General features: G+C 38.5%; 1 protein-coding gene and 1 non-coding gene across 3 annotated transcripts in view; both read left to right on the plus strand.

Moving 5' to 3' along the window:
• Positions 1–23013, plus strand: part of CNTN5 (contactin 5) — a 1236361-nt gene that overhangs the window by 504429 nt on the left and 708919 nt on the right. The window lies entirely within an intron of this gene.
• Positions 20778–20900, plus strand: LOC111759323 (small nucleolar RNA SNORA31). The gene has a single exon (XR_002793347.1). It is a non-coding gene; the product is annotated as a small nucleolar RNA SNORA31 (small nucleolar RNA).

The following is a 23013-nucleotide window of genomic DNA, read 5'->3' on the forward strand; positions in this document are numbered from 1 at the left end:
CAGAACACCCCACACAATATCAGCACAATACACATTATTTTCATGTGCTCAGGGAACATTCATCAAAACAGACAATATCCTGCATCATAACACAAATTCACCAAATTTGAAGGAATTTAGAAAATTACAGAAGAACTTGTCAGACAATAATGGACCCAAATGAGAAATCAGTAACAGAAAGACATTAGGAAAATCTTCAAATACTTCGAAATTAAGCAACACACTTCTCAATGATCCATTTATCAAAGTATATCTCAAAGGACATTTAAAGAAATACCTAAAACTGAATGAAAATCAAAATATGACATATCAAAATATGACATATCAAAATCTGTCAGATGCAGTTAAAGGAAAGCTGAAAGGGAAATTTATGACAATGAATACTTAGAGAAAAAGTCTCAAAACTATCATCTTAAGTTCCTATATCAAAACCCTATAAAAATAAGAGAAAAAGCCAAAGTAAGGAGAAGGAAGGAAATGAGAGAAGAAATTAATAAAATATAAAAAAGAAAATAATAGAAAAAAAGTAATAAAAAGTTAAGTCTTCAAAGTAAAAACAAACAAAAATTGATAAGCCTTTAGCAAGACTGATGAAGATAAAAAAGGAGACGGTATAAAACAATAATATCAGGAACAAAATAAGGAATATCATGAAAGATCCAGAAACAATTAAAAGGATAATTAGGGAATACCATGAACAAATTTATACTTATAAATTAGACAGCATAGAAAAAATGGATCAATTCCTTAAAAAAAAAAAAAAAAAACCTGCCAAAACACAACCAAGATAAAATGCATAGCCAGGAAAATACTATAACTATTAACATAATTGAATTTTTAATTTAATATCTGAAAAGTAAATCTCTAGGTCAAACTATTTTCACTGGGAAATTTTAACAAACATTTAAGGGAGAATTAGCAACACTTTTACACAATGTCTTCAAGAAAATAGAACACTTTCCAACTTACATATGAGGTCAGTATTACCTTGATATCAAAATCAGATGAAGAAACTATTTTTAAAATTTCATCTCTCTTATGCAAATGCAAAAATTCTTTAAAAATGTTATCAAATTGAATCCAACAATGAAAAAATAGCGTACATCTTGGACAATAAAATTTATTGCACATCTGCAAGACTGGTTCAACATTTGAAAATTCATCAATGTAATCTACCATATCAACAGGTTAAAAAAGAAAACTCATATGGTCATGCCAGTTGGTACAGAAGAATTTGACAATTCCAACCATCATGTATTATAAAATGTTTATCAGTTAGAAATAGAGGGGAATTACTTTAATTTGATAAGAAAGCATCTCTTTAAAAAGTACATTGCACATCACATTTAATGGTGAAAGCCTGAAATGCTTTGTCCCTATGATCAGGAACAAGCAATGATGTCTGCCCTCACTTTTCATACTCAACATGGAATTAGAAGTCCTAGCTGCTGTAATAAATCAAGAAAATGGAGAAAAAAATAAAAGAATAAGAATACAGAATGACAAAGAGGAAGTAAAACTGTCCCTATTAGTTGCAGATGACTTGATTATATAGAAAATCTCCCCAAAATGTACCCCAAAACCCAACAAACAAAAAATGAAACACAACTTTTAGAAGTAATAGGTAAGTTCAGGAAGGTTATGGGATACAAGATCAATTTGTAAAACTAGATCACACTGGTATGTATTAACAATGAATATGTGGAAACTGAAATTAAAAGCATAATATCATTTATAATAATTCCAAAGAAATGGCCTTTTGTATAAATCTAACGAAACATGTGCATGATCTATATGCTGAAAATGACAAAATGCTAATGAATGAAATCAAGTGTGTAAAGAAAGGGAGCTTTGTACTGAGCTCATGGCAGGAACAATGGATATAGTAAAAATGTCATTTCTCCCAAAATTGATCTATGAATTTAACGTAATTGCTGTCAGAATCCCAACAAAGTTTTTTGTGTACCTAGACAAGCTTATTCAAAAATGTTATGGAAATTCATAGGACCTGGCATAGCTGGGAAAAAAAAAAACTTTGGAAATGAATAATAAAGTTGGGGAATCACTCTTCCCAATGTCAGAGTTTAATATATAGGTACAGTATTCAAAATAGTGTGGTATTGCAGAGTGGATGTAGCTCAGTGGTTGAGCGCCTGCTTCACATGTATGAAGTCCCGGGTTCAATCCCTGGTACCTCCTAAAAACAAATAGTGTGGTATTGGCAGAGAGACTGACACACAGGTTAAAGGAACAGAATACAGTATCCAGAAATAGAATCACAAAAATATTCCTAACTGAATTTTGAAAAGTCTCGAAGGCAATTGAATGGAGGAAAGATAGCCTTTTCAGCATAGAGCACAAGAGAAATTGTATATCCATAGGGGGGAAAATGAGTTTTGATCTAAACCTCAGACCTTATACAAAATTAACTGAAAATGGATCAAAGACTTAAATGTAAATTCTGAAGCCATAAAAGTTTTAGGAAAGAACACATGACGAAATATTTAGGATTTGCACTAGAGGAAAAGATTTTAATCTTGACACCCAAAGCACAATCCATAAAAGGAATAATCAATAAATTGAACCTCATCAACCTATACATATATTTGGGGGGGTGGGATTGTGGGTTTATAGAAAATCATGCTTAAAATGCAGGATTCCCATACACTGTCCCACCACCAACACCTTGCTTTGGTGTGAAACATCTACAACTGATAAGACTTTTTAGTAATTGTACTATTTTTAACAGTAGTTACCTTCATTACAATTGATGAAAGATTATTAAAGTAGTACTTTTAACTATTGTCCTTGGTTAACATTAAGTGTATTTTCCCCTTATGCCTACCTATTATTATTTTTTTAAAGATTTATTTATTTATTTCTCTCCCCTTCTCCCCTATCCCCCCCCAATCCAGTTGTCTGCTCTCTGTGTCCATCCGTTGCGCCCTCTCCATCCGCTTCTGTTGTTGTCAGTGGCACAGGAACCTACGTTTCTCTTTGTTGCGTCATCCTGCCGTGTCAGCTCTCCGCGTGGGCAGCGCATCCCCTAGGCAAGCTGCACCCTCCCTCACGCTGGGTGGCTTTCCCCACGGGGCGCATCCCTTGCGCATGGGGCTCCCCTACATGGGGGAACACCACTGCCTGGCAGGGCACTCCCTGTGCGCATCAGCACTGCGCATGGGCCAGCTCCACACTGGTCAAGGAGGCCCGGGGTTTGAACCGCGAACCTTCCACACGGCAGACAGACACCCTAATCACACAGGCCAAGTCCACTTCCCATACCTACTTACCATTAACAGTTTATTAATATTAGTAACTATTAATATCAATAATAATTATTGTATATTTATTAATAATTATTAATATTATAATAACAGTTTGTCATTATAATATTATTAATAATTATTTATTGACAGTTTATTATTAAAGTATTAGGATGATACTTTCATTATAATTCATGAAAGATCATTCTTGTAATATAACTATAGTCCATTGTCTGCAATTGGGTTCCCTGTGTTACACAGTCCTATGTTTTATCATTTAATTTTTATTCTATTAACATATATGACCTTAAGTTTCCCCTTTTAGCCACTTTCATCTATATAACACAGTATTGTTAATTACACTCGCACTATTGTGACACCATTACTACTATCCATTTCCAAACCTTAACCAGCAACCTAAATAGAAATTCTGTGCAAATGAAGCATTAACTCTGCATTCTCCACACCCAGTAGATCCAGTGGTAACCTATAATCTAGAATATAATATTAAAATAACACTATGATTTTGCTTATCATAATTAATCTGTGTCTGTGAGATCACATAATATCTGTCCTTCTGTGTCTGGCTTATTTCACTCAGCATAATGTCCTCAAGGTTCACCTTCTTGTCACACATAACAGGACTTCATTCTTTTTATGGCTGAGTAATATTTCATTGTATGTATTGACCACATTTTGTTTATCCATTCATCAGCTGAGGGCCCCTGGGGTTGCTTCCATATTTTGGCAGTTGTCGATAGTGTCACTATGAATATCAGTGTGCAAAAATCTGTTTGAATTGTCACTTTCAGTCCTTATGGTATAGATACACAGTATGGAGATTGCAGGGTCCTATGGTAGTTCTATACTTAGCTTTCTGAGGAACTGCCAAACTGTCTTCCACAGGAGCTGCCCCTTTCACATTGCCACTTGCAGTGAATGAGTATTCCCATTTCTTCACATCCTTTCCAACACTTGTAGTTTTCTGTTTTTTATAAGTTATCATTCTGTTAATAATGGATGTGAAATAATATATCATTGTGATTTTGATATACATTTTCCTAATAGCTAGTGATGTTGAACATTGTTCATGTACTTTGTAGTCATTTGTATGTCCTCTGGAGAAATGTCTATTCAAGTCTTTTGCCCATTTTAAAAATTGGGTTGTTAGTCTTTTTACTGCTGAGTTGTAGGATTTCTGGATATTAAGCCCTTATCAGATATGTAATTTCCAAATATTTTCTCCCATTGAGTAGGCTTTCTTCACTTGAGTGACAAGTCCTTTGAGGCACAGAAGTTTTTAATTTTGAGTTGGATCCATTTGTCTGTTCTTTCTTTCACTGCTTGTGCTTTGGGTGTAGAGTTGAAGAAACCATTGCCTAACACAAGATACTAAAAATACTTCCCTCCATTTTCTTTTAGGAGTTTTGTAGCCCTGGATCTTTTATTTAGGTCTCTGATCCAATTGGAGCTAGTTTTTTGTATATCTTGGGGTATAGGGTCCTCTTTCATTTCTTAGAATATGGATATCCAGTTCTCCCAGCAGTAGTTGTTGACTATTCTGTCCCAAGTGAGTGGGCTTGCCAGTCTTGTCAAAAAATCATTTGGCCATAGATGAGAAGGTCTATTTATGAACTCAATTCAGTTCCATTTGCTCAGTTTAGCTATCCTTGTGCCAGGACCATACTGTTTTGACCACTGTGGCTTTGTAATATGTTTTAAAGTCAGAAAGTCTGAGACCTCCAATTTCATTCTTCTTTTACAAAATATTTTTCACTATTTGGGGCCCCTTACCCTTTCAAATAAATTTAAGAATTAACTTTTCCATTTCTACAGAAGAGGCTATTAGATTTTGATTGGGGTTGTGTTGTATCTGTAAATAATTTCGAATAGAATTAATATTTTAAAAATAACTATTCTTCCAATCCATGAATATGGAACATCCTTCCATTTATTTAGGTCTTTTTAAAAATCTCTTTTAGCAATGTTTTATACTTTTCTGTTTACCAGTCCTTTACAACTTTGATTGAATTTATTCCTAGATATTTGATTTTTTAAATTGCTGTTAGAAATGAAATTTTTTTCTTGATTTCCTCTTGAGCTTACTCATTACTAGTGAAAAGAAATATGACTGGTTTTTGTGAGTTGATCTTGTATACCACCAATCTGCTAGATTCATTTATTAGTTCTATTAGCTTTCTTGTAGATTTTTCAGGACTTTCTATATATATAGGATCCTATCAGTTGCAAATAGTGAAAATTTTACTTCTTCCTTTACAATGTGGATGTCTTTTATTTCTCTTTTTCTTTTGCCTATCTGCTCGGGCTAGAACTTCTAGTATAATATTGGGTAACAGTAGTGACAGTGGCATTCTTGTCTTGTTCCAGATCTTAAAGAGAAAGCTTTCAGTTTTTCACCATTGAGTATGATGTTAGCTGTGGCTTTTATCATGTTGAAGATGTTTCCTTCTCTTCCTATTTTCTATGTGTTTTTATCAAGAAAGGATGCTGGATTTTGTCAAATGCCTTTTCTCCATCAATGAAGATGATCATGTGTCTTTTCCCTTCATTTTGTTAATTAATTGATTTCCTTACATTGAACCACCCTTGCATACCTGGGATAAAACCCAGTTGATTGTGGTGTTAATCCTTTTAATGTGCTGTTGAATTCAATTTGCAAGTATTTTTTTGAGGATTTTTGCTTCTGTATTCACAAGAGATTTGGTCTAATTTTTTCTCAGAGTATTTTTATCTGACTTTGGTATTATGATGATGCTGGCCGCATAAAATGAGTTAAGTAGTATTCTTTCCTGTTCAATTTGTTTGAAAAATATGAGCTGGAATGGTATTAATTCTTATTTTAATAATTGGTAGAATTCACCTGTAAAGCCATCTGGTCCTGGGCTTTTCTTTGTTGTGGGAGGTTTTTGATGACCTATTCAATCTCTTTACTTGCTTGTAATTTTTCTGTTGAGGTCTTCTATTTCTTCTTTTTTCAATGTAGGCTGCTTGTGTGTTTCTTGGAATTTATCTATTTCACTGAGTTATATAATTTGTTGGCATACTATTGTTCCTAGTATCCTTTTATGATCCTTTTTATTTCTGTGGGGTCAGGAGTAATACCCCCCTCTCATTTATGATTTTATTTATTCATATTTTTCCCCTCCCTTTTTCCTTTGTCAGGCTAGCTAAGAGTTTGTCAATTTTATTGATCTTTTCAAAGAACCAACTTTTTTTTGGAATTCTCCCTATTGTGTTTTTTTGTGTGTGAGTTTCAATTCTATTTATTTCTGCTCTAATCTTTGTTATCTCTTTCCTCCTGCTTGCTTTGGGATTAATTTGCTGTTTCTTTTTCTGGTTCCTTCAGGTGTGTAAATAGGGTTTTGATTTTAGTTCTTCCTTCTTTTCAATGTAAGTACTTAGGGCTATAAAATTCCCCCTTAGGACTGCCATCGCTGCATGCCTTAAGTTTTCATATATTGTGTTCTTGTTTTTGTTTGCCTCAAAATATTGACTGATTCCCCTTGCAATTTCTTCTTTGACCAATTGATTGTTTGAGTGTATTATTTAACTTCCATGCATTGATGGATTTTCCAATTATTGATTTTTAGCTTCATTTCATCCTGGTCAGAGATGAAGATTTGTTTAATTTCAGTCTTCTAAAATTTATTGCAATTTATTTTGTGACCTAATATATGGTCTCTCCTGGAGAATGATCGATATGCACTTGAGAAAAATGTATATCCTCTCTTTTGGTTCTTCTAGACCTAGTTCATTTATAATATTATTCACATATTCTGTTTCCTTATGGATCTTCTCTTTAGATGTTCTATCTTTGTTCTATGAGAATGGTATATTGAGACTCCAACTATTTTTGTAGAGGTGTGTGTTTTTCCCTTCAATTTTGCTGGTGTTTACCTCATATATTTTGGGACACTGTGGTTAAGTGCATAAATATTTATGATTGTTATTTCTTCTTGATGAACTGCTCCTTTTATTAATATATCATGTCCTTCTCTGTCTCTTATAACAGCTTTTGATTAAAGTCTAATTTTTCCAATATTAGCATAGCAACCCCAGCTCATTTTTGGTTACTCTTTGCATGGACCTTCTTTTCCAACCTTTCACTTTCAAGTTACTCGTGTCTTTGGGTCAAAGGTGAGTCTCTTGTAAACAAAATATAGCTATGTCATGCTTTTTTATCCATTCTGCCTGTCTGTGTCTTGTGATTGGGGTGTTTAATCCTTTAACAGACAGTGTTATTACTGTGAAGACAGTATTTACCTCAACCATTTTATCTTTTGGTTTATATATGTCATGTCTTTTTTTGTTTCTTTTCCTTTATCACAACCTCTTTTTCTGTATAATTTTCCTTTTGTGATGTATCTCACTGATCCCCTTCTCATTTCTGTTTCTGTTTCTTTGTACTTACCCTGGGGCTTATATTGCATGTTTCACACATATAACCTACTAATTCGAAAAGATACTTAGCTTCAATAACACACTGTTCCCTGAGGCTTCACTTCTTCCCATCCCTCCAAATCCCTTTCTTGTCTTTTCCTTTCATCTTGCAGAGCTCCCTTTTTTAAGTCTTGTGAGGCAGGCCTTTGGTTGACTGTCTCACTTCATCTGTGAGTATTTTAAATTCTTCCTCATTTTTTGAAGACAGTTTTGCCAGATAAAGGATTTTTAGTGGCAGTTTTCTCTTTCAGTACCTTATTTGTCATACCAGTGTCTTCTTGTCTCCGTGGTGTCTCATTGGAAATTGGGACTTGGTTACTGCAATCTTGGTCTGTTCAGTTGGTTTTTGTGCAGAATTTTCCCCCAGCTCCTGGGATTTGTTTAAATTCTCTCAGTGCCCCATCTTCCTTCAGCTATCCCACTCCCCCTTTCTCTTCCTAGGTGAAGCTTCTCGGCCTCTGGTTTCTTCTCTGTTGGGTTATCCCAGCTGGGGAGCCGGGTGGGATCAACGCAGAGCCGTGTGTCACTTCAGAAAGGCCTGTCTTGCATTTAGGGAGTCCCAGCAGTAGTAACTGGGCTGCTGCAGGTCTGCTCGGGTTTCCCCTGCTTGTCACCCCCGGGGCTCCTGTCCCATGCAGCTCTCCTTAGGGACTGTGTCCGCCCTGGGTGCCTGCACAGGCCTGGGCTTCCCCTCGTGGCTGTGCTCCATCCCCAGCTGCTGCTGCCTCAGGAGGGTGGGAGGACTCCCCGCTTCACAAGGGCCAAGAGGGAGAGGGAGAGGACTGGCGGTCTGGGACGGAAACTCCTGCCTGTTATTTTTCTTTCTTTGATTCGGTGTCTGTGGAGTGCTTCCCCAGTCTCTGTCGTCCGCCAGGGTTCTAAGTGGGTGAAATGTGTCCCTGTATTTGCAGACTCTCTCGGGAGTTTTTTTCAGGGGTTGTCTTACATTGCCCCATTGATGATGTCACTCTCCTGATCAGTCAGGTTTTTTAAACATATTATTGTCCATAAAAGAGCCTGTTAATAAAATGAAAAGACAAACCACAAATTGTGTGAAATATTTGGAAACCATTTATCTTGTTGTGGAATTTAAGAGAAGTTCAATTATTTGAGTATAGAGAGGCCAGGACTCAGGAATGATTTTGAGAAGGAAAAATGGTTTATTGACGGCCGGCCGGACTCGGGAGCTTTCAGTTTGAATCCCGAGCCCTGAACAAGATTTTCAAACGTCTTTTATACAGAGAGGAAAGGCCAAATGGTCCCTTTGTTTCAGTTCTCAATAGGCTTCAATTAGCATATATCTTCCACATCTTAGGTAAGCTTTTAGCGTGGACTCCAGACATTCTAGATAAGCCTTTAGCTTATTTGGTTTTTGCATTTCCCCTAAATACTTAAAGTTTATAGCCCTTGCATTGTTAAACATTTCCTGGGACTGGAGCCGCTGCCAGTCCCTAAGGGCAGGACTGCAGCCTCTTACCGTTCCACACCCACAAGTCAAACAACTTAGTTATCTCTGAAGAGACAAAGAGCCTTCCACCCATAGCCCACATCAACCTGACAAAAGATCTGTACCTAGAATATATAAAGAACTCTTAAAAATGAAAAGCAAAAAGGTAATCTAATTAGAAAATGGGCAAAAGACAGGGACAGACATTTCACCAAAGACAGTATACAAGTGGAAAATAAACATGTGAAAAGATGTTCATCATCATTAGCAATTAGGTAAGTGCAAATTACCATTACCACCACAATACACACCAGTCAGAATGGCTAAAATCAAAAAAGTGACCAACACTAAATGCTGATGAAGATGTAGAGAAACTGGATCACTCATCATCTTTGGTGGAAATGTGAAGAGGTACAGCTACTCTAGAAAGTAGTTGGGTAGGTTCTTTTAAAACTGAAAATGGATTCACCAGATGACCCAGCAACTGTGCTCTTGGATATTTATCCCAGAGTAATGAAAAGTTATATCTATGCCGAAACCTGTACATGAATGTTAATAGTAATTTTATTTGTATTATCCCAAAACTGCAAACAATCATGCATCCTTCGGTGGGTTAAATGGTGAAATAAATGGTGGCGCATCCACACCATGAAAAGGAATGGACTATTGGTGCACAGGCCGACTTGGATGGGCCTCCAGAGAGTTCAACTGAGTGAAAGAAAATTCCAGTCTTAAAAGGTTATTTACTCTGATTTTAGTTATATGACATGGTTGATAAAATGTAATTATGGAAATGGAAAACGGATTAGCTATTGCCCAGTGGAGGGGGCTAAAAATGAGGGAGCCTTGTGGTGACAGATACACAAAGGTACGCACGCAATGTGATCGCATGTAACTACACACACACATACACACACGTGTATTTATCACTGTGTGATCTGAATAAGCTCCGTAGATTGTGCCAGTGCCAATGTCATGGTTTCTGTACTTCACTCTACCTTGCTAATATTGGGGGAGGAGGGGGAAAGGGTTCACAGGAACCTCTTGTAATTTTATTTTGCAAGTAACTATGAATCTACAGTTATTCCCAAATAAATATTTTATGAAAATCAATTGTAGTATGTGATCTGTGACTTAGTTTAAGTTGTAAAATAAAACAAAATGCTTACTTTTTCCTTTCCCTAATTCCTTGACTTTGCTTATATGAAAAATTGATTTATCGATGACTTTGTCAAACAGTAAAGTGTTATCTGGCTGGGTAGTCAAAAATGTAAAAATATGAAAATTATAATTAGGCTTCAAAGTGAAAGTATATTAATTTACAACAATTTGGAAACAGCCTGCTGTTGTTCCAAGTGTCTTAAATACTAACTAAACCTAGCAGCTTAATGCTATGTTCTGCCCAGAATCCCGGTTTCTCCACTTTCCTTCCTCGTCCCTGTGGACTTGGTTACACGGCATCTAAGTAGGTGCTGTGAGAAAAAGAAATCAATAGTAGTCATTTGCATTACAGTATGAGGCGTACAGCCATCCACCGTACATCCCGTACTGGTACTGTTGCTTTTTCATTCTTCACGACTCCTTTGTCAAAAACACCAAAGATCACACTTACCAGATTCTTGTCTTAATGCCAGTAAATTTCTACCAGGGAGCTGCTTAATATTTTAATATTAATATCAATACTAGGTATTAATATGGGACTGTTCCTAAGTTTTTGTTTGGTTGCTTTTGTTGGTTTTATTTTAGATTGTTTCCTTTTCTGGGTTATTTTTTCAGGAAAAAGAGTTTAATATGGAAATGGAGAACAAAGATGCATGTGATTCCCAAGGTGATTGCTATTAGCTGTTTCAAACCTTGCCTTGGAATTATTTACGATTCCCAGTTTAACCATGTGCCTATAACAAGACATTATTTAAATGCAATTTAGCCCTGTGGTATCAACTAGCAGATGAAAGCAATGATTGAAAATGCCAATTATCTGAGGAAATGTAGGTTAAATTTTAAGTAAATCATTAAAAACCTAATTTAAACAAGACTAAGTAAGCACAATTTTTCTTATTTTAACAGCCTTCAAAAGATCCTTGTTTCCGTAGTTAGGTGCATTTTAAAAGGATTTAAATACCCAAACAATTATGGGTCCCATCTCTTTTGCTAGGGACCATTGTCCTAAAAATCTCATTCACTTCACTTCCTTATGCCACGGAAATCTTCAGGTATCAAGAGCCTTGGGATTCCTCAGTGCCCACTTCCATTGCTCAACGAGTCAAGCCAGGACACCTCCCTCTCAGGGCCCAACTCTATTTGTCAGAAAAACCAACGTCTATTGAACCAAGTTATATACCTGAAATTTAAGGCTCTTCCCACAGAATGTAGCCTCCTGTTCTGCTCAGGTGGAACCTGAACTCTTGTTCTCCCCGGTTTGTTTTCCAGAATGCAGAAACCCAAGTCTCCTGTTCCACACGGCTCCCAGTTTGTCCTTTACTGAGGCGCCCTGACTGCAGGGAGCGAGACTTAAATCACAAATCATTTCCCCCATTTTCAGAAGAGCCTCTCCTAAGATGTAGTAGTAGTTTTATCGGTGAAATATGTTCTTTTAAGTCCTCTAACCCTGTAGTTAGAACACGCTTCCCCTCAGTAGGAAAACCCAAGTTCATGTGTGGTCTAGAGCTCTGGACCGGGAATCAGAAGACGGAGAGCTGGTTCCGCTGTTGACCTTGAATTACGGGGCGCTTTAGGCCAGTCCCAGCACTTTTTGGACATCTGTCTGCCAGTCTCTAAAAATGGAGTGTAATTTGCTCCTGTGTACTTTACAGGGTAAAAGTTGGATATAATGAGAAGTATCCAGAAACTTTAGAAATTGGCTTATGTGCTAAGAATATTTACATGATAGTATTCAGAACAAAGTTCAAATTATTTTCCCTGGTCGGCGAATGCTTTGCAATCTGGGCCTTTGTTACCTCAGGCTTGTTCTTCTGCCTTTATTTTTTTTTTTTACTTTAAAAAATATTTTTATTCGAGACGTTGTGAAGGGTAAACGGGAACCTCTCTTCTGCCTTTAGTTTCCAGCCGTGCAAGTCTTCCCTCCACAGCCGGGATGCACCAACCCCATTCTTGCCTAAGGCCTCGGCACGTCCCCTAATTAAGCAACTTAATAATTTATTTCATTCCTTCCACAACTAGGCATTTTGAAATAAGGAATTTTATCTGGAGGGGTGTGAGTGTTCATGGAAAAAGTATGAGGCACATTAGGTTTGCGAAGAAAAATTCTCTCTCCAAACTGGGCCACAAAAGGTTTGAGTTAGGGCGGCGGAAGACGTAGCAAGATGCAGTGTTTGAGGCAGGCTGTGGAGAGGCTCTCAAACTAAGCTAGAGAATTTAGGTTTCTGTTTTAAGGTGTAGCAAGTTGCTGTATATGCACGAGAGCAGTTTCTCTATTAAAAAATAGTTTCTCTGTTATATTAAAATTATTAGGTGGCATAAAATTATGAAAGATAGAAAGAGATCAGGTCAGTCAGGACTTTGTAAATGATGCTAAGTATATTGGGCTTTACCAAATAAGGAAAGTTAACGCAGTGAAGAGACTTAAGCACATTTAAAGGAACGTGGTAGGACTAATGTTTTAAGTAGTCTAGAACATTTAGATATGGGGAGTAGAACATTCTAGTTTCACTATGAATATATTTGGACTGAGTTAATCCAGAAGCTTAGAAACCAGTTAGAAGGCTATTCAACAAATTTATTCAATAATTATTTGTTGGGAACGTACTTCATGCCAGATACCATGCTCATTGGTAGGTACACAAAGCTTAGCAACACAGCTGTGGTAGCTGACTTCTCAGGTTTGTGCCTGCATAGGGGAGAGGGATAGAGGGCATGGGAGAAAGGATACCGAGAAATTTAATGACTCCGTTTCAGGCTGTAGGGATGGTAGTGGCAGGAACTGAGAAAATATATAGAAAAACATAGATACTGGGAAAGAGGGTTGATGGTGAATTGCTTTGCGGCTGTAGAAGGGTCAAGGTCAGGATGCTCCCTGCCGCCAACCAATACTCTCTTTTTATTCATCCAACAAATTATGGCCTCATAAACTTTCTAAGTGTTCATTTGCATTAGATTTTTCTCTGATGACAAACCGAAAATAAGTTTTTATGTCCGTAAAACAAAACTAGGAATCCCTGCCCTGGCCCTGGGGTGTCCCCACACCCTGCCTCCGAACGCCGTGGAGACCTGTCCTCTACTGCAAATTCTGAGGCCATTCAAGTTCCAGACAAATAAAAACATGTTCTTCCTCTAATCCACCCTGTCGTAGCCTCTGCCGATGTCCTCATGCTGCTTGTTCTGCCTCCGTTGTCCGCTGTGTGTGTACGTTCTCTCTCTTCAAGGGCCACTGGCTTATACCTCTTCCTAGACCCTGTCTTCACTTCACCACATTTGAACTGAAATACTCCTTTTTTTATCCTCCTAAAGCTCCCTATGATATTTATTATTAGTTCCATTGGTTTATAATTTTGTATGCACATGACTTATCCCCCCTCTCGATTACTCCCTGCAGGGTAGTTACCAGGCCTTGTTCACACCTTTTTCTATCCCATAATACACAGCATCTAGTACAGGGACATCAAAACGGTGCTCAGTAACTTCTGATGCAGATTTGAGCCTAATGTCCTAATGGAACAAAGAGAAAACATTGCAGTTTCTTATATACTTTGGTTAAAGTAACTGCTCCAGATGGAGAAGCAGACCTTGAGACACGGAAGACACTAAAGTCGAGGCGGAGAAGTTTATCAGTGTGTGCCCTTGGAGTCCCCAGCTGAGGAAAGCTCGGCGAGAAAGCAGACTGGGCGGCGTCAGGAGCTGGGCAGCAGTGCAGGATTCCTGTGGGTCTTCAGAGCAGCTGCAAGATGAGGGGCGCACTGGGACTCTCTACCCTGTCATCCCCAGCTGTCGGATTTGTGTTGATGATGAATGGGTGTGTGACTTTGGGCAAAGTGACTCATTTCAGGTGAAGCAGCTCTATGAGAACTGACGTTTCTGAGGGCTGTTGCCAGCTCCACCTGCTGATGGGGGGTGTTGCCAGCTCCACCAGCAGATGAGGGGTGTCTGCCAGCTCCACCAGCAGCTTTCCCTGAGAAGCACAGCACGGCATCCATTACAAGCCATTTCTTATACTTTGGGGGAAGAGCATCTTTATGATTCCAGTGAGCCCTTTTTTTCCCTGGGAAAGCAGGAAGAGCTGTAGCTCCTGCTGCCCCTGTCCCCACACCTTGTCTAGGCCACACCTGCCCCATATCTCCCTCCACAGCCAACCATTCTAGAGTGCCTTCACCTGCACCCGGGACCCTCCTGGTCTTGCCCAGATCCCCTTCCTGGAGAGGGTCTGTGTGCCAAGTCATCTTGCTCTTCTCAGGCCGTGGCTGCTGCGTTTGTCCAGTCGTCATCCTGACTGGGCAAGATGGAAACCCGGGGAGCCCGAGTGGATCTCCAGGGTGTCCAGCCAGTTCTTCCCTGCCCATCTTTCACCGGCAGGTGTATCTCCTCTTGTGGACCAGAATCAATGACTCCTACCGGGATGGTGGCTCCTCTTCTTGCCTGCTGGTCCTTGGCTCTAGGAACCAAAGGTGCCCAGGCAGCCACAACCGAGAGTTCACTGGGTCTCTTGGTGGATACCCATCTGGTCATTGGGCTCTCTAAACCCATAGAACACAAGCATGGAGATGGGGAGCACAAAATCCCCAAGTGGGTCCTGGAGGGGTACCAAGTGGGCCCACTCCTGCTTTAATGCCTTGGCTCCCAGACCTCTGGATTCTACCAGTGTGGACACACCACAGCATCAAAGTCAGTGATGTAGGGAGTATACCACTCTGGGAACAGGCTCCCACCCTCTTCAGTTATGGCTTCCATAGGCCACTGCCTCTCCGTATCACAAAACCCCACAACAGCCAGTGCTTCCAGGAGGCGCCGTGTGTGTGCAACAGCGGGTCTCAGCGTCACGGTCTGGCCAGCCATCTCCTTGGCCGTAGTGGCTAACTAGGTCTGATGGACACTCTAACAGATAAGATATCAATGTCTTCTGACCTGGTCACTCCCTTCAGCCAAGGAAATTGCCGAAGATGGCTGCCAACTGGCCGCAGCAGCCCTTCCAGAAGCCAGGTGAGAAGAGCCTTCTCCTGCAGGAGGATCTGGGCAGGGCATCAAGACAGCTGATAAAATAACCAGCCCCATGACAGGTGTAGGAGATGAAGGAGTCCCACACGCAGCGGTGCTCCAAGTTAGGTCTTGACGTCCCTGATTGTACCGAAGCGCTTTATTGAAAGGTTAATCAAATGCACTTCACTGATGGAGCCCTGTCTTCTCCACTTTGTTGACTCGCCAATCCGTATTTGTCTGTTCCAAACATTGTCTATGCCGCCCTTATATTTATTGAACCGTCACTGTCCACAGATACTGCTCTACATGCCTACATGAACTAAATGCTGTTTATTTCATCTTCCCAACAGCTGTAAAATATACTTGTGGTTATTATCCTCATTTGACCTGAATAATAGAAAGGTTAAGTAGCTTAATGTCACACGGTTGGTGGGGAGTAAGCTAAATTGCCTCTGCTGCTGATACTGCCCTCCTAGTCACAGCATTTTCCCGGCCTTTGCACTGGATTTCATAATGTAAATCAGGGTTGGCAAACATTTTGTTAAATATTTTAGGCTCTGTGAGCCAAGTGGTCTCTGCTGCAGCTGCTTAATTCTGCCAGAGTAGTGCAAAAGCAGCCGTAGAAATGACATAAACAAATGAGTGCGGCTCTGTTCTGATAAAACTTAATTACCCGAGGTGGCCGGCCAGATTTGGCCTGTGGGCGGTAGGTTGCCCGCCCCTGATTTAAATCAACGGACTAAACGCCTGAGAATTCCAACAAACAGAAGAAATCAAGTGCATTTTTTAGAAATTCTGTGAACCTCTCCTGCATCCCAGTTTATCTTTCCTTTTAGCCATAGGTTTCCCATCCTATAAGAGGCATGGAATTTCCAGCAAACATAAAAAAAAATTAGCTGTGCCGTGATTTTCAAACTTAGACTTTCAGTCACTCTGCTTACCAATATTTTAAATTTGGCTCTTGAAACAGTTTAAAGCTATGTGGTTTTGTTTTTTTCTTTTTTACTCCAGACTGAGCAACTTTTTTCATCTAATGACAACATTTTTGTTTGCATGCATTGTAATTATCGGTGTATTTGGATGTTTTTGTGCTTTCTATTTGTCCCACGATTCCTTTCCTTTTCTCTCCCTTTTCACCTTTCATCGTACCATTGAATGTTTATTATCGACCTTATCATAGCTCACTCTGGTTTTGTCTGAGGGCTTGACTCCTGCCTGTCTACCTCCTGACACCACTGCATGTCCTAAAAAAGCACAACAAGAAAAATACACACTTTTTGGGTAATTTCTGATATATTTCTGTCACATTTTATTAATATTTTTGCCCCGGTGCTTTGGGTTAGAAAACTTCAAGGACACCAGAACACAATGCCTCTTAAAAGCTTATTTTTGCTCTTTTCTGTGGCCCTATCCTGCCCTTGCTCAGGCCTTAGAGGGCATCCTGCAAGCCGAAGTGCCATGAGCTCCAGGCTTAGCAGGAGTCCAAGGTGAGAGAGAGATTGGATCCTTCTCTTCCCTTCACCCAGGCTTACACTCAATCTCCGATACGGTCATCCTGCCACAGTGGACTGGAGTGGAAGGACTTTACTTCACCTCCACTCTCCTAACTTTCCAGAACAACTGACCTCCTTTTTAACCCCAATAAGTGAAAATATCCCACAAAATTAGACACTAAAGTTCAAGAAAGTTGATCTCTGGTTTACCCAGGGACACTATGTAAATTCCATGCTTAACAAGATCCAGTTATGTTTGCCCTAGTCTTTTTATGGATGTTACACATCTGGTTATAGCTATGTAATATAAATAAATAGTATGCAGATCAATGACATGTGAGTGCATAGTGAGTGAGAGCATTTGATTCTATTTAAAAAAGCTGAATTCCTTTGATGAACTTAATGAATTACTTAAAATAATTGGTTTAAACTAGCTGTGTGTGAAACAACTGAATACAATTAAAGGCTCCAAGGATGCTGTCATCAGAGCTCTTCACAAACTTTCACACAACTTTAAAGGAACTAAAATTGCATATGGGGAAGAGGATGCGGCTCAAGTGACTGGGCTCCCATCTACCCATATGGGAGGTCCAGGGTTTGATTCCCAGGGCCTCCTGATGAAGGCAGGCTGGTCTGAGTGGAGAGCTGGCCCACACAGAGTGCTGGCCCACGCAGGAGTGCTGGCCCCGTGGAGAGCTGGCCCACATGGAGAGCTGGTGGAGCAAGATGATGCAACAAAAAGAGATGCAGAGGAGAAACAGTAAGAGACACAGCAGACCAGGAGCTGAGGTGGCACAAGAGATTGAGCACCTCTCTCCCACTCTGGAATGTCCAAAGATCAGTTCCCAGCACCACATAAAGAGAAAACAAGCAGACACAGAAGAACACACAGACACAGAAAGCAGACAGCGAGTGCAAAACAAGGGGGGTAGGGGAAATAAATAAATATTTTTTTAAAAATTGCATATAATGCATTGTGGGCAAAGTTAAATAGTAAAATCTCATAAGATGATGAGATTATAAAAACAATATCACTACCAGGATAGTCATAATCAGATACAATATCTTATCCAAATATAATAGGATTGTCCAAAGAATCTAAAGCTAAATGGTGTTTGTTAGAACACAGTGTTTAGGGTACACGTGTGCACTGTTTTTTTTATTTATTTTTTATTAGAGAAGTTGTAAGTTTGTAGGAAAATCTTACAGAAAATAGAGTTCCCATATATCCATCCATTGCACAACTTTTTCCCTATAATTAATACTTTGATTTAGTGTGGTATCTTATTACAATTGATGGAAGCAACCCAAGTGTCAACAGATGAATCGTTTATGAATAATGCAACTGTGAACATCAGTGTGCAAATATATGTTCAAGTCCCTGCTTTCAATTTTTTGGGGGGTATATACCTAAGTATGTGCTTACTGGGTCATATGGTAATTATAGACTTAACTTTCTGAGGAACAACCAAACTGTATTCCATCTTGGCTGCATCATTTTACATTCCCACCAACAATGAACAAATGTTCCTATTTTACCACATACTTGTCAACACTTACTTCCCTTCTCTATAATAGTAGTTATTCTTGAGGATATCTAGAAATGGTATCTCATTGTGGATTTGATTTGCATTTCCCTTGTGGCTAGTGATTTTGACCATCTTTTCATGTGCTTATTAGTCATTTGCATATCTTTTTTGGAGAAAAGTCTATTCAGGTCTTTTGCCATTTTTAAATTGTTTTTCTTTTTGTTGTTGAATTGTAGGATTTTTTATTATAATATGAATATTAAACCTTTATCATTTATATGATTTCCAAATATTTTTCCCATTCTGTTGTCTTCTTACTTTCATGATGAAGCCCTTTGGTGCACAAAAATTTTAAAAATTGTTGAAGTTCCATTTATCTTCTTTTCTTTGTTCTTTTTCTTTTTTCTTTTCATGCTTTTGAGCAAGTTTTAGAAAGCATTGCCTAACACAAGTTCCTGAAGAGGCTTCCCTATGTTTTCTTCTAGAAGTTTTATGGTTTTGGTTTTTAAGCCTTTAACCATTTTGAGTTTATTTTTGTATATTGTTTGAGGCAGGAGTCCACCCTCATTCTTTGGCATATGGATATCCAGTTTTCCCAGCACCATTTGTTGCAGAGACTATTCTTTCCCAATTGAGTGGACTTCACACACTTGTTAAAAATCAATTGGCATGCAGTACTATGCTGCAGTAAGGAGAAATGAAATTGGGACATATGTGATAACATGTGAGTCTTGAAGACATTATACTAAGTGTAGTAAGCCAGACACAAAAGGACAAATATTACATGGTCTCATTAATATGAACTAAATACAAATAATAAACACATGGAATTAAAACCTAGAGTACAGGTTATTAGGGGATAAGAGGAGGGTTGAGAAGAACTATGGATGCTTAATGTATGTAAAAGTTTTAATTAACTTGACTATAAAAGTGTGGAGATGGATAGAGTTGAAGTAACATATTATAGTGATTAGCAACTGGTTTATAAATGGGATTGTGGCTGAAAAAGGTAGTCTGGGAAGTACATGTCGATAGAAAGAAAGTTAAAGAATAATCTAGGGACTGAATAACACAGTGAACCCATAGGCAGTTGAGAATTGTGGTTAAGGGTGCAAATGCAAGAGCATCCTTCTGTGAGCTAGAGCAGATGTACATCACTATTGCAGGGTGATGGTAATATTGGGAATATGGAGAAGCATGGGAAAACTACAATTGGTGTGACCTATAGATGTGGTTTACAGCAATACTATGGCATTTGATGCAAGAATATTAAAGTTATACTGTGTTGATAATGGAGGTGTATGGAGAAAGTGTGCCAGATGTATGCTATGGACCATGATTGGTGGTAGTAGTCTGATAATATAGTCTTATAATCTGTAACAAATGTTCCACCAGGGTGTGGAGTTGTATGGGAAATCTACACATCTGTATGATTGTTTTGCAAGTTTATAATATCTGTAACAAAAATATATTTTTAAAAAATAGTATGGGTTAGGGGAAAAATACATCAAATGTAAGATAAGGACTATAGTTGGAAGTAATATTTTGATGATGCTACTGCATAGTTTGTAACAAATGTTTCACACCAGTGCAAAGAGTTGGAGGAGGGGTGATGTATGAGACCCCTGTATAATGTTATATACGTTTATTTTGTAAGTTCACAATCTTTACTATATACTTATTGTTTATGCATGTTCATGTATGAATGATATACTTCAATAAAAAAATTAAAAATTAAAAAAAAATCAGTTGGCCCATAGAGAGGGTTTATTTCTGAACTCTCAGTCCAATTCCATCGGTCTTTAAGTCTGTCTTTCTGGCAATACCATACCTTTTTTTAAAAGCAGTTTAACTGAGATATATCCACATATCTTACATTCCATCCATCTGTACAATTAATGGTTTTAGTATAATCACCAAGTTGTGAATTTATCACCACAATCAATTTTTAGGACACTTTCATTATTCCAAAAAGAAAAGCCCCATACCACTTAGCAGTCACCTCTCAATCCCTCTATCCTTCCCAGCCCCACAGAACCACTAATCTAATTCTGACTTTACGAATTTATTTTTACATTTTATATAATAAAATCATACATTATGTAGTACTTTGTCTAGTTTCTTTCAGTTAGCTTAATGTTGTTTTTTAAAAAGTCTTGTAAGTTTTTTTTTAATTAAGATACAGGTTTACTTAAAAAGTCATGTAAATAATACATTCTTATCTATCCCCCTGTATTAGTCAGCAAAAGGGGTGCTGATGCAAAGTGCTAGAAATCTGCTGGCTTTTATAAAGGATATTTATTTGGGGTAAAAGCTTACACTTAGAAGTTCCTGAAGAGTCCAATTCAAGGTTGCTTTCTCACCAAACTCAGTTGCCACATGTTGAAGCAAGATGGCATCTCCAACGCTTATTATTTTCTTTTTTAAAAAAGAATAGCTGCATCTACTGATAGACCTTGAACAAATTGTTGTTCTTTTGGTTTGCACTAGGATGCAGAAGAAAAAACTCCCTGCACTTTCTGCCTTTGTGGCAGCCCAGATTGAATAGGGGAATATATATGTAGAAAATAATAATAATAATAATAATGGCCCTTCTATAAAGTGGGGGATGGTATCTCAGTGTAGTTTTGATTTGCATTTCCCTAATAGCTAGTGATCTTGAACATTTTTTCATGTACCATATGTATTTCCTCTTTGAAAAATGTCTTTTTATCATTGAGTTGTAAGATGTCTTTATATATCCTGGAAGTTAAATACATATAAGATATGTGGTTTTCAGATATTTTCTCCATTGAGTAAGCTGCCTTTTCACCATTTTGATAAAGACATTTGAAGCACAAAATTATTTAATTTCAAAGAGGTCCCATTTGTCTATTTTTTTTTTCATTGCTTGTGGTTGTAAGTCTTCTGAGACTACCTCCAGATTATTACCAAGCATTAATCAGCAATGCATTTGGAAAAAAGTGGGGGGAAATATTAAGTAAAACAAAATTTTGATGGCTAAGAGACTTCAGGCTGTGTAGGGAGGTCATTCCAAAGGTTATACTTATGCAGGCCTCAGGCAGATGTCACACACTGCCACATCAATTAAAGCCTCAAGCAAAAGTGCTCCCCAGGGCTCGGCAGGTGTCCAGACACCTTCAGCAAGCCACACGGCCTCATGAAATCAGCACCCTCTGTGTAGGTCCTATCTGGGAATATATGGTCCTCTATTTCCCCAACATAGCATAGTTATACTCATTTATAAGTCCCCTAGTCATGATTCTTCTACTCCTTTTATTTGAACCTATGATTTTCAATTTGTCTGTTAAGTATATTTCTCAGAGACATTAATCATTGAATTCTTCACTTGCCATAGAGTTGCCTCCAACTCCTAATCCTTGTTCTTTGGCCTTGCCCTGGACGACTAACAAAATGATGATTATGAACAAGTCCCATCCCAAAAACAAGGGGTATCTTCAACTGCAAGCAAAACAGTCCCTTTCCTCTGTCCCATAACATCTACATTCCTTCTCAGCCCAGGGCAGAGTGGACATCATCCCAAATCCCTTAAGAGTAAGGAATGAACAAAAAAAGGGGGGGCTTATAACCATGGACTAAAGTAGATTTATTGTCATTGTAGTTATTATCTTGTGTTAATGAGATACTTGTAACATTGATATAAAAATTAAAATTAAACAAACAAACAAAAAAAGAAATCACCTCCTTCCACAAGATCTTGTAGATATTTTCAGACATTTTCTTCTAGGAGTTTTGTGGTTCTTTTATATTTAGGTTTTTTTATCCATTTTGAGTTCATTTTTTGTAAGGTGTGAGATAGGGGCCCTCTTTCCTTCTTTAGGAAATGGATATCCAGTTCTCCAAGCACCATTTGTTGAACAGACAGTTCTATCTCAGCTGTATGGGTTTGACAAGCTCACTGAAAATCAACTGATCATAGATCTGAGGGTCTATTTCTGAAGTCTTAATTCAGTTCCATTTGTCAGTACAGCTACCTTTTTGCCAATACCATGCTGTTTTGATCACTATAGCTTTGGGTTTTTTTGTCTTTATTCATTTTTTTAATATTACATTCAAAAAATATGAGGTCCCCATATACCCCCCATCCCCCTCACCGCATTCCTCCCCCCATAGCAACATTCTCCACCATCATCATGAGACATTCATTGCATTTGGTGAATACATCTCTGAGCATCATTGCACCTCATGGTCAATTGTCCACATCATGGCCCACACTCTCCCACGTTCCATCCAGTGGGCCATACAAGGACATACAATGTCCAGTAGTTGTCCCTGCAGCACCACCAAGGACAACTCCAAGTCCTGACCATGACCACTTTCTCCACACCAATGCCACATTTTCTTTGATTACTAACCACAATAGTTCATGAATAGAATATCAGTAAGTCCATTCTAATCCATATTCTATTCCTCCATCCTGTGGACCTTGGATTGGTTGTGTCCACTCCACATCTATATCAAGAGGGGGCTTAGATTCCACATGGATGCTGGATGCAATCCTCCTGCTTTCAGTTGTAGGCACTCTTGACTCCCTGGTGTGGTGGTTGACCTTCTTCACCTCCATGTTAGCTGAGTGGGGTAAGTCCAATAAACCAGAGTGGAGGAGCTGAAGTCTGTTGAGGTTCAGGGCCTGGCTATCATATGGTCAGTCC

This window comes from Dasypus novemcinctus, chromosome 27 (assembly GCF_030445035.2).
Source record: "Dasypus novemcinctus isolate mDasNov1 chromosome 27, mDasNov1.1.hap2, whole genome shotgun sequence".
In the NCBI taxonomy this organism is placed as follows: Eukaryota; Metazoa; Chordata; class Mammalia; order Cingulata; family Dasypodidae; genus Dasypus; species Dasypus novemcinctus.